General features: G+C 42.7%; 1 pseudogene; it reads left to right on the top strand.

The window, feature by feature from the left end:
- Nucleotides 1–1,607: 1,607 nt before the first annotated feature.
- On the top strand, nucleotides 1,608–12,835 carry LOC127339134 (receptor-like protein 7; annotated as a pseudogene).
- Nucleotides 12,836–13,039: the final 204 nt, after the last annotated feature.

The raw sequence follows: 13,039 nt of genomic DNA, 5'->3' as shown, positions 1-13,039 counted from the left end.
ATCCTGGCCATTAAATTACCTCATAGGCAATGTGAGGATTTTGTTGCTTGGTTCCCGGAAAAGAGTGGGCTCTTCTCTGTTCGATTGGTCTACAGGTTGGGTATGGAGCCAACGTACAGATCGTTAAGCAATGGGCAATCAAGCTCTGAACCTTCTGGTGATCGGGGTATCTGGGATCTAGTCTGGAAGGCGCACGTCCCGAATAAAATTCGTGTTTTTGCTTGGAAAGTGGCTACTTCGACGCTGGCAGTAAAATCGGAGCTCCACCGGCGAATCAACACTATTGAGCCTGTTTGCGCCATTTGTGGTCAAGAGGATGAAGACGCGCACCATGCACTAGTACGATGTACGATGGCTAGAGCTCTACGCGAGGAGATGAGGAAAGTCTAGACACTACCATCGGAAGATGCGCTACAGGCGTCTGGAACCGAATGGCTCTTGTCCTTGCTCAATGGCATGCATGATGACATGCGATCACGAACCTTGTTTCTCCTCTGGCGTGTTTGGCACCACCGTAACAACATTGTTCATGGAGGTGGGAAGGCTTCAGTCACTGCATCAGCGACCTTTATTGCTAATTATTTAACCTCCTTTTCCACAGTTACTTCAGCCAACATAGATCCTAAAGGTAAAGCTATTGTTTCCTCCGAACGTCATGTGTATGAGGGTTCAACTGGTCTCCCCAGTTGGACAGCACCAGAGGAAGGACATTTCAAAGCAAATGTAGATGCTGGATGGGATCCAAGGACAAGAAGGTCAGGTATCGGCGTCATAATCAGGGACCATCTTGGCCGGCCCATCTTAACTGAGTGGAAATTTGTTCCTAGCTGTGCAAGTTCTGAAGAAGCTGAGGTTTTGGCATGCTTAGAGGGCCTAAAACATCTTACGCAACATTTTACAGGACCAGCTGTTCTTGAGACTGACTGCTTACATGCAGTGCAGATGATTAACGACCCAGGGAAGGACCGTTGAGACTACTGGTGCCTTTATTTACAAGCAAAAGAGCTCCTGCGGGTGTTTGAGAGTTTTAGTGTGGTTAAGGTGGGGCGTTTGAGTAATGTTGTCGCTCATTCCTTAGCACGGCTAGGTAAATCAGGAGCTAGTGGTCTTATGTGGAGGTCATCACCGAGCTACGCCTCGGGCTTGATTGACCGCGATTGTATGAACATTGTGTAATTCTCGGAGCAGCAAGTTCCTTACGCACTATTTTCCTTACCAGGGTACCTGAGGGGACTGGAAGGTTTTTAATGAGACGGCTTGCTGCTCATATTTAATGGAATGTTCTTACTTCAAAAAAAAAACACACTTTTAAGATCTGAGTTAGGGGTTTTTCATGGATGCAAGTGTTGCAGGGATAGATGCCACATTTCATAGGGGATACCTCATCTGAAAACACTATAGTATCAGCATCAACCTATATTAAGACAGCGCAACAATGTGAAGAACATTACAACATACTGATTGTCTATTGGATTTGTACCTGATCGGCTAAGGTTTCATTCATGTGGAAGACCGAGGGTTGCAGGACAAATTTATTGAGAAATAAGGGTTTCAGATTGGTGCAGTTCTGGTGGACCTTTGGCCGTGGGATTGAGGCTTAGGCCATGATGCCGAGGAGCACGCGAAGCAGGTCCCGCAAGAATGGCCAGGAGCAACAGGACAAGCCTGACTGCGACAAAGGTCGCGGCCAGCTAATCTTCGTACGCATGATCAGGTTCGTCATGAATAGAGGAAAATGTAACAACCGAAGACCATGCTGGCACAACACTGGTAGAAAAACGGTCTTTGGTACCTGTTCCAGAGGGGATTTGGTACCGGTTTGGCACCGGTGCCATTTTTTTATATCCAATTTATTTCGAATTATTTTCCACTCCTTATTTTTATCTATTTTTTTAGAATTTCTAATATTTTAGTTATTTGACAAGTTTAGTCTCTAACTACACTTATCTCTAGTCAAATTACTTACTCGTGGTCAAACTTTCCGCTTGGTCACCCATCCTCCCACTACTCCAGCACTAGCACGCTTAACTTCCGAGTTCCTTCCCATCTCACTTCCAAGTGCTTCGCGCGCATGTTATTGATAGTAGTATCATATCAATCCTATTAACATGTTGGTCACGATATCACACTTCTTTATTGTTTGAATTTCACATGATTATTTTAATAAACAAAAGTAAAGATGTAAAAATAATAATGAATAAATAAATAAACAATAAATTTTTTATTATTTTAAAAAATTTAAATATATTTTAAATTTTAATTTGTTTTTGCAAAATCTAAAACCTGAAAATTTGTAAATCTAAAAATTTACTAACCTTTATGGTTAAGTAATAGTAATCTTTATGCAGGAAGGAATTATTAATTTAAATTTTAAAAAAATAAAAAATATATAAAATCCTAAATTTCTAGCTAAAACTAAAATGTTCCTGCTTTCATATTTCCATTTGGAATTTTGAGAATCTAAAAATTGGCTAACCGGGTAAACCCTCGTAGAATCTGCATAACTTTTTCCCACGATGATTTTCATATATTATACGTTTTTTTCCGACATCGTATGCAACCAGAAAAGCCGTTTGACCATTTTTCAAACTTTTTTTGCAAAAAAAGTCAAAATTCGAATTTCTTAATTTCACTGAATAGTAGGTTGCATGACATACAAGAATCTCGAAGGATTTTATTTTTTGAATTTTCTATCATTTTCTTTTGTATTTTACAAAGCAAAAAAAAGGCGATCCAGGGGGGGAGGGTGGTGGTGGTGGAGGGTGCGTGGGGAGCAAAAGTCCCCAACCCGGACTAAAAGGTAGCACCAACCGGAACTAAAGAGGCCTGCGCCGGCCGCAGCCTGCCATAGCCTTTTATTTTTTGAATTTTCTATCATTTTTTTTGTATTTTTTGAACTTGCAAAGAAATGAGCTAAATTAGGAAACGCTGGAAGAAAGGATGATATTGCTAACCCTTGGATAGATGGGTGCCGTCAATCTTGACAAAATGGTGGAGAAAAATGGAGATTTGTTGGAGTGTGAGAGGAGGGAAATATTTGGAAATGTGAGAGGAGAAACAAAAATGGAAACCTAGCTGGCTCGGGTGGCTCGGGTGAAGAAATAGGGCTGGAGACCCTTTAGTACCGGTTCTTTATACGAACTGGTACTAAAGGTGCAGCGCTGGCCCCACCTCCGCCTCAAATTTGGCGCGAAACCGGTACTAAAGATCCCAAACGAACCGGTACTAAAGGTTGCCGGCGCCCTGGGCAGTGAAACCGGTACTAATGCAACCTTTAGTACCGGTTCGTAAGGAAACCGGTACTAAAGGTCAAATCCTTTGGCTAGTTTTCTACTAGTGCAAATGAGGAGTGTAGTTTCAAAAAAACCAAATGAGGAGTGTGGTCAACCATGCTATGCTTGTCTCGAGCGCTTTAGTTTTTGTTTACCCCGATGCAACGCATGGGAACTTTTGCTAGTATACGGTATAAATCAGGACATCAAACCATAACTTGAACTTGCTCCTGGTCGGACGGCGGCGGGGTCGGATGAGGTGGAATGCGGCGCGATCCCTAGGCTTGCAGTTGCAGCACGCCATAATTTCGATACAAACTCCTCAGTTGGTCTACCAGATGACGGCTCTCCTTCCTAGGCCACAGCCCAGCCCAAGAAAAGCATACCGTGGACCATATCGTCCAACTCGACGCGCGATTTCCTCACGGCGGCCGCCACCATCGCCGCCGTTTTATCCGAGGAGGGCGGCCACCTCGTCGTCCAATCCTTTGGATAGCGCCTTCCAGTCTTCCCGGAGATGGACTGGTTCCTTCTTCCGCGAGCGGCTTTCCTGGACGCAGCGGAGCGGAGCCCATCACTGGGCGCTTCCGCATGCCGTTCTCCCTCCGCAACCTCCGGCGTCGACGGCCCTCGCCGCGCCCTCAACCGAGACGCCAAGGTCTCTTCTCATCGACTCGGTTCGCACCCACTTTATCTGCGCATCGTAGCCTTCTGCGGGTAGTCACTGTCTTAGGTTCTACTGCAGGAAAATACAAGTTCCAGCTAGCTTTGCTTCATAGTTTCAGCATCACTACATACAAGGAATTTTCCATTTCTAGTATTTACATGTTAATAATTTCCCACCTAAATCAGTAACCTTATAAGTCCATTCCCCTGCACGACTTTCATCTATCATAGATGACCTCGAAGCTTGCGCAGAAGTCCACCCGCTGACCGCACAAGAAATTGAGCTTAAAAGTCAATCAAATGCGGAAATAGCAAAACTTTTGCGCGAGGAGGAGCTTAAATGGTACTAAAGATCTAAAGCCCAATTCATTCTGGAAGGGGATTCGAATACAAGATTTATTCATAGTATTGCCAATGGTAGACATAGGAAGAAACTTATTTGATCTCTAGTCCAATAAGAGGGTACGATTGAGGGTCATGACCAACTAAAGTCGTATATCACTAATTATTATAAAGCTTTGTTCGGCGCACCAGAGGAAGGCAACTTCTCTATGGATGGGTCTAGAACTGATGATATCCCCTAGGTTTCTGATGAGGAAAATGGCTAACTTACGCCCCCCTATACTAAGGACGAAGTAAGAAAACCGGGTTTCCAAATGGAACACAATAAAGCACCTGGTCCCGATGGCTTCCCGGCTGAGTTTTTCCAGTCTTTCTGGGATGTTATCAAGGATGACCTCTAGTTATGTTCGGATTTATTCATTCGGACAACTAGAGTTGTTCCGCCTGAATTTTGGTGAGATAATTTTATTGTCTAAGGTTAATGAGGCAGAAAGGATACAACAATATCGACCTATCTGCCTTCTTAATGTTAGCTTTAAAATTTTCACTAAGGTTGCTACCATCAGGCTGAACTCAGTGGCTGGCGATGTGATTCGTCCTTCACAAACCGCTTTTATGCAAGGTCGTAACATCCTTGATGGGGTGGTTATCTTGCATGAAACGGTTCATGAATTACATCAGAAAAAATTGAATGGGGTAATTCTAAAGATTGACTTTGAAAAAGCCTATGATAAGGTTAAGTGGGCACTACTAGGAAAAGGGCTATAACTGCAGGGAATAGTGCCGGCGCACCAATATTGACGCGCGCCGGTGGCAAATACCGCCGGCGCGTCATAATAGGGTCGCGCCGGCGAAGAACTGATACTGCCGGCGCACCAAAAATTTAGTGCGCCGGGGATAAAGTTCGAAGAGGTCCGGGCCAGATCAAATAATTCGAGCCCCCTTACCCCCGGCGCGCCTCTATGGTGGTGCGCCGGTGGTAAGGCACGCCGGGGGTAAGGGGAGCACAGATTTTCTCTCCACACCCCCCCCCCCCCGGAACGCCTTTTTCAGTTTTGATAAAAATAAAAGAAAATGATAGAAAATTCAAAAAAATTAAATCCTTCAAGATGCCCATGTGTTATGCCATCTAGTTTTAATGAAAATTTTAAAATATGAATTTCGATATATTATGCAAAATGACGTCATTTTTCGGTAAAACGGGATTTCTGGATGCATATGACCTCCGATGAAAAACTTTTTTATATAAAAAAGTATCTACGCGAAATTTCCTATCCGAATTCAACCACATACGGTCGTTTAGAAAAAAATTGGATTCATCAAATTCAAAAAAAAATAGGACTTTTTCAGCCTTTAGATTTTGATGAAAAAAATAAAAAATTATCCCCGGTGCACCACCATATTGGTGCGCCGACGGTAACCTAGGCTATATATGCCCAAACCAGCCGGCGCACCTTCTCTCTCTTCCATTTGCCCCCTCTTCTCTTTCACTTCTCCTCCTCCTCCTCCTCCTCTCTTCCTCCCTCCAGCCACCTTCTCTTCTCCTCCACTTTTCCTTCTCCCTCCACCTCTTGTACCTTCTCCTCCTCTTCTACCTTCTTACCCCTACTCCTTCTAATCCCTCCCTCCGGCGAGCACCTACTCAAGCTACTCACTGGTGAGCACCTCCTCAAGTATCTCACCGGCGAGCACCTCCTCAAGCCATCTCACCGGCGAGCACCTCCTCTCACCCCGGAAACCATCCTCCGGCGAGCTTCTCGACGACCACCCCCTCTCACCCGGGCGACCACCTCCTCTCACTCCGGCGACCACCTTCACTCTGTCCTTCAACGGCGACACCCACGGCTACGCAGATAACCATGGTGATGGAGGTGCAGGCACGACCTAGAACTCGACCGACCTAGATCTAGATCTAGATCTAGATCGGCTTTTTTTTGAATCTTGGAAAACATACCGCCGGCGCACTAGGCTGGTGCGCCGGAGATAAATAGAGTTACCGCCGGCGCACCAGATGGTGCACCGGTGATAAGCCGTTACCACCGGCCCGTTCCCACCGGCGGGCGCTGGTGCGCCGGCAGTAGTCTTTTTTGGTGCGCCAGCAGTAAGGCTTTTCCTAGTAGTGGGTCTTTCCTTCAACAGACTCTCAGAATGAAAGGTTTTTCTGAAGATTGGCGGGCTTTAATCAATAGTTTCGCCTCGGGAGGAAGTTTTGCTATTAAAGTCAATGATGACATTGGCAAGTACTTCCAAACCAAGAAGGGGCTTAGACAGGGTGATCCATTATCGCCAATACTATTTAACATAGTGGCTGATATACTCGCTGTCATGATTGAGCGCGCGAAATCTGATGGCCAAATTGAATGTGTGATTCCTCATCTGGTTGATGGTGGATTATCTATTCTTCAGTATGCTGATGATACAATTCTTTTTATGAAACATGATATCGAAAAAGCAAGAAACCTGAAGTTGATTCTATCAGTGTTCGAGCAGTTATCGGGTCTAAAGATTAATTTCCATAAGAGTGAGTTGTTTTGCTTCGGTGAGGCTCAAGATTAGGTTGACCTGTATTCTCAATTATTTGGGTGCGGGCAAGGCCAATTTCCTATTAGGTATTTGGGAATTCCGATTCATTATCGGAGACTCACCATAGCCGAATGGAAAATGGTGGAGGAACGACTGCAAATTAGATTAAGTAGTTGGAAAGGCAAATTACTATCCTTGGGAGGAAGATTAGTCCTTATCAACTCAATACTAAGCAACATGGTACTGTATATGATATCTTTCTTTCAACTTCCTAGAGGAGTCTTGAAACGACTGGATTATTTCCGGTCAAGATTCTTCTGGCAGGGTGATAGTGAGAAGCGGAAATATCGTCTGGCTAAATGGAGTGTGGTTTGTCGCCCCAAAGATCAAGGAGGTCTTGGTATTCAAGACATCGAGATAAAAAACAGGGCCCTACTTGGTAAGTGGTTGTTCAAACTACTTACTGAGGATGGAATTTGGCAAACCTTACTTAGGAGAAAGTACATCGGCACAAAGGCGTTGTCTCATGTTCCTTGGAAATCTGGAGACTCCCATTTTTTGGCTGGGCTTATGGCGACGAAGAAGTTCTTCTTTCCATATGGATCTTTCTCCATTAAGGATGGATTGGAGATTAGATTCTGGGAGGATAAATGGCTAGGCAATGCCACGCTCCGAGACCAGTATCTGGCACTGTACAATATTGTGCGGCATAAGAGTGATACACTCGCTAAGGTGTTGGAAACATCCCCACCGAGTGTGTCATTCAAACGAAGCCTCACTGGGCCTAGACAAGCATCATGGAATGACTTGTTACGATGTCTGGATTCTGTCCAGATGTTTTTCGTTGGAATCTTACTGGGAGTGGTGTCTTCTCGGTGGCTTCTATGTACAATGCGTTAATCCAACCTGATATCCGGGTTGATAATATTTTGAAAATTTGGAAGATGAAAATCCCTCTAAAAACGAAGGTGTTTGCATGGTACCTTCGTCGTGGGGTGATCCTCACCAAAGATAACCTTGCAAAACACAATTGGCAGGGAAGCAAAAAGTGTGTCTTTTGTCATCACGACGAGGGTATAAAACATCTTTTCTTCCAATGTTCATTTGCTAGATCTATATGGTCAGCCATCCAAATAGGTTCTACCTTATACCCACCATGTAGTGTTGCGAATATTTTCGGCAACTAGCTTAATAGTGTGGATCCTAGGTTCAAGCTACTTATTAAATTTGGAGTAAATTGAACTAAAGCCCCGACACTTATTATGGATCGGATGGAGTAGTTAGTTTGTCAACGACAAATCTTCCAGTCGAAAAAGCTGAGAGTCGTTGATTTGTCCGGGAATACGGATCTTTCAGGGAGTTTGCCAAAAATTTCTAATGCAGCCTCTTTACGGATTCTGAGACTAGATGATACCAACTTGTCCTTTTCTAAATCTAGCTCTTCTAGCAGATTCCTGTCCTTGCAAGAGTTAGCTCTTGATGTGAAATTTATTTCCATAGAGTTCCTATCTTCATTTAAGATGCTTGCGTCTTTGAGCCAATTGCGGCTCAGTGGGGGGCTCTTCACGAGGGAGAAAGGATCATTCTTTTCATGGATTGGAGACATGAAGAACTTGGCAGTCTTGGAACTGTTTGATTGTGAATTTTATGGTACAAAGCCATCCTTCATTAGCAACTTCAACAATTTGAGAAGCTTGAAAATTTTCTCATGCAATCTCACTAAGCCGACATTCTCTGCAATCAAGTAATCTGGTGGGCCTGCAAAGCTTGTATATGTTTGGATGTAGACTAAAGGCCCCCATCCCAGTTTCAGTTGGTAATCTCACAAATTTGAGAAGATTGGATATCTCTGATTGTGGATTTCTAGGACGAATGCCGTATTCAATTGGCAATCTCGTGAATTTGAGAAGCTTGAGTCTACAATCTTCTTACTTTTGTGGGGAAATTCCGTCTGCAATTGGAAATCTCACAAATTTAATAAGATTGGAAATCAGTGATTGTGGATTTGTAGGGTCACTGCCATCTGCAATTGGCAATCTCGTGGATTTGAGAAGCCTAAGCATATATTCTTCTGGATTTTCTGGGCCAATACCATGTTCAATTGGCTTTCTTACAAACTTGGGAACCTTGAGGTTCTTTCGTTCAGAATTTACTGGGTCAATACCCTACACAATTGGCAATCTGACTAGCCTGAAAACCATGGATTTCACCCTCTGCAAGCTTTCTGGGCCAATACCACATGAAGTTGGGCAACTTAAGGAGTTAACATTACTCGCACTTGGATGAAATAAACTTTCTAAGGGAATACCTAATTCAGTTGGGAATTTAACTCGTCTCCTTTCTTTGGATCTCTCAACGAATTATCTCACCGGTATGATTACTCAACTCTTGTTCAATTAATCAATTACTGCTATATTTACTCACTCCCGTCAAATTTTGTTATTTTGAGTATTAAGCCACAACTTGGGTGGTTGGCTATGCAAGCACTTTTTTTTAAGGAATCACCTAAAGTTATGAAGATAACACCGACACGGCTTCTTCCTCGTTTAGCCATCATATTTTTCTTATAATTTTTTTGTCCCTAACTCCAAAGGTGGAACTAACAGTTACATTGTGAAGTAAAAACAAGAAAAACATTATGAAAAAGTCAACACAATTCTGAGCTGATGCTAAGTGTTGATTCTAGAAAACATGTCGTTTAGGAATATATAAGAGTTAACACACAATTTTTTCCCCAACTATATGTATCTGCAAAATTCCATCCCTAAAATATAAAACTGACTAGGTACCATCCCTTGACTATTCATTGTGCACATTCTGATCCTTCAGCTCATGTGGCAATACACATGGATTGGATGATTCAGCATGGCAGATGAAAACCCTTGAGCTACTTTCTCCTTTGAGATAAACCAAAAATCGTGGTCAATAGGCAGCTAAAGGCTCTAGAGTTTTTGTTTTTGAAGGGGAGGGGGTATTTGTATTCATATATGAAAAAAAAGAAAATAACAACACAAAGTACATCTGGACCCGAAAAAAATGCTAAAGCACGAACAAGATATTTTGGCAGAAAACTTGTGTAATAGTTTTTCTTGGCAAGTTTGTTTCCACAACCCGCTAACTCCCAGGATATTGTTGAGATGTTTTCAACTACCCGGAAAGTTGGGAACCTAAGAAATCCACCCGGTTGAGACGTTTTCCTTGGCTGGGGGACTTCTTGAAGACCGTTGTAACCTCCATTTCATGTACTGATGCAAGTCTTGGTGATGAGTAGTTTAAACCAGTATGAATCGTATAATAATGACACCCCTGGGGTTTTCTAGATGCCCTGTGTTATATTCGGAAAGGACCTAGGAGATAAGGAAACTACTTATTATATCAATACATGCCACAGAAGGAGTAGGGTTATTATTTGCAAGGTAGGCCGAACCTAGGCAAATCTTCAACTCCTTAACTTTTGGTGTCTACCTAGCAAACTCCTCAGAAAGACCTCGATTGTCCTCCTATCTATTCAAGCAATCATTGACAACAGGAATTGACTAGATCAATGGTAAAATGATGTTTAGTTCTACTCACAGAAAAATAGATTGTGATCCATCATCTATAGATACACTTAGAAGATCTATCGGTTGTGATTGTGTAGGTATACTAACAATGATTTATCAGATGCAATTTGTTTAACGAAAGTTAAAGAACGGTTGTGATATATCTAGCACACTTTCTAGGTACAATTGTGATCCATTGGAGGTGATTTGTATATCTTCACAGTCATGCATATCTATCTGTTGCAATCTGCTATCGGTTGTGACATGTGTAGCTACATTTATGAAGCGTTTGTTTAGATACAATATGAAGGTGTACGGGTTTTTCCATATAAGAAGGGATCCACCAGATTAAGGGTGAAAATTATATTTCTATGTAACAGGCTACTAGCCAACTTAAAAGAGCTATTTGTATTTTCTCCAAACCGCATGGTTGACCTAAAAGTTAAGCGAAGGCTGCTTGCTCCCATATACCAATAGAGAACCCTATTTTTTTTTTAAAAAAAAATTACTAAATAACTTATTTGGCTAAGATCTTTTCAGACACAACTTCAATCTCAAGTGGTAGAAGATGAAATACATTAATGGTATTTTACCATACTTTTTGCAGGAGAAATTCCAACATCACTCTTCACTGTTCCATTACAACATTTGGATCTTTCAGTGAACCGACTTTCTGGCCATATAAAAGAGTTCAATGTGGCATCTTCAGGCTTGGAGTACCTGAATCTAGAAAGGAATGGATTGAATGGGAAAATACCTAGGTCAGTTTTTGAACTGAGGAGTTTGGGCTCTCTGTTTATTGGTTGGAACAATTTGGTAGGTACGGTGGAGCTTGCCTCATTTCAAAGGTTAACGGAGCTCCAGAGTTTGAGGCTTTCACACAACAAGTTGTCTGTCGTGGATGGAGAAGGCAATAATAACTCTTTCTCAACCTATCTCTCCGGACTTTCCTCTTTAGGGCTTGCATGTTGCAGTTTAACTGAATTTCCTAGTGTTTTGACACGTCTTAGCAATATCAATGATTTAGACCTCTCATGCAATAAACTTAGAGGGGATATACCAAATTGGTTATGGAGCAGAGGTCTTTACAATTTAAATCTTTCACACAATATGTTCACGGGTATGCAACTAAATTCTTCACTTCTCCCTGTGAGCAATCTATTTGGGGGCACTTGATCTTAGTTCGAATGGTCTCCAGGGGCAGATTCCTATGCCGTACTCATCAGCGAAGTTTTTGGATTACTCACACAATAATTTCTCCTCTATTCTTCCAAATTTCACTTTGTATCTTGACATTACCACATACCTCAGGATGTCCAACAATAGTATAAATGGACATATACCGCGGTCAATATGCAATTACTCACTGTACTTCCTTGATTTATCGTACAACAACTTTAGTGGGCTGATTCCCTCCTGTCTAGTACAAGACGATAGAATGAAGGTATTGAATTTGAGAGAGAATCACTTTGAAGGCATGTTGCCATCCGATATTGGAAGTGAATGTATCTTTCAGACAATAGATTTGCATGGAAATAAGATTGAAGGTCAGCTTCCGAGGGCACTTTCTAACTGCAAGGGATTGGAGGTTCTTGACATTGGGAACAATCTAATAGTTGATACTTTCCCTTCTTGGCTAGGAGGGCTCCCCAATCTTTATGTTCTTATCTTAAGGTCCAACCAGTTCTATGGTTCTATAGATTATGTTATTGGGAATCACTGATCCAGAGAGTATTTCTCTAGCTTGCTAATTGTTGATCTCGCGTCGAATAACTTCTCTGGCAATTTGAATTCTGAATGGTTTAGACAGTTAAAATCAATGATGGCCAAGTTTAATAGTACAGGACCTACTGTCATAGCTCAAAACATATCAACTGGCCCTGGGGGATTATATCAAGATTCTACTGTGATCACATACAAGGGATCCTGTGTGACATTTGAAAGGATCGCTACGACCTTAACAACAATTGACTTATCAAACAACAGGCTGGAAGGTACCATTCCTGCATCACTTGGACGACTTGTTTCACTGCGCCTGGTGAACATGTCGCACAATGCCTTCACGGGGAAAATTCCAGCCAAGCTTGGCAGCATGGTTGCTCTGGAGTCATTAGACCTGTCTTTCAACCAACTCTCGGGGAAGATTCCACAAGAACTCACCAATCTCACCTTTCTGAGCATCCTGAACTTATCCGAGAACGAGCTGGTGGGGAAGATACCACAGTCACGGCAATTCTCTACATTTGAGAATAGTACATTCAGAGGCAATCAGGCAACCTGGGACTGTGTGGACCACCGTTGTCCAACCCCTGTGGCGTTTCACCTGCTCCTCCAAGTCCAGTGTATGTGGATGATTCGTCCCATGTTGATGTTGTCTTGTTTCTCTTCGTTGGGCTTGGCTTCGGCGTCGGTTTTGCAGCGGCCATTCTGGTGAGATGGGGTCCGATGGGTAAATGGTTTGCTAAATCTGCGAAAGCTTGGCGGACCTGAATGCCGAAGAATGCTTCCAAATGCAATTATGCATTTGCTGGAAGGAGCTGTACATGCATGAGGTACTGAAGCGTAACGTGGCTTCCACATATGTATACTTGTGCATCTTCTGTAACCTATGCTACTAAAGTTGTAAGCGTGCATTAGTCATAATAGGAAAAATGCCCGTGCGTTGCGACGGAACGAAAAAGCTACGTCATGAAA

The sequence above is a fragment of the Lolium perenne genome, chromosome 3 (genome assembly GCF_019359855.2).
Source record: "Lolium perenne isolate Kyuss_39 chromosome 3, Kyuss_2.0, whole genome shotgun sequence".
In the NCBI taxonomy this organism is placed as follows: Eukaryota; Viridiplantae; Streptophyta; class Magnoliopsida; order Poales; family Poaceae; genus Lolium; species Lolium perenne.
The sequence above is the reverse complement of the archived record's forward strand: the minus strand, read 5'-3'. Positions and strand labels throughout refer to the sequence as shown.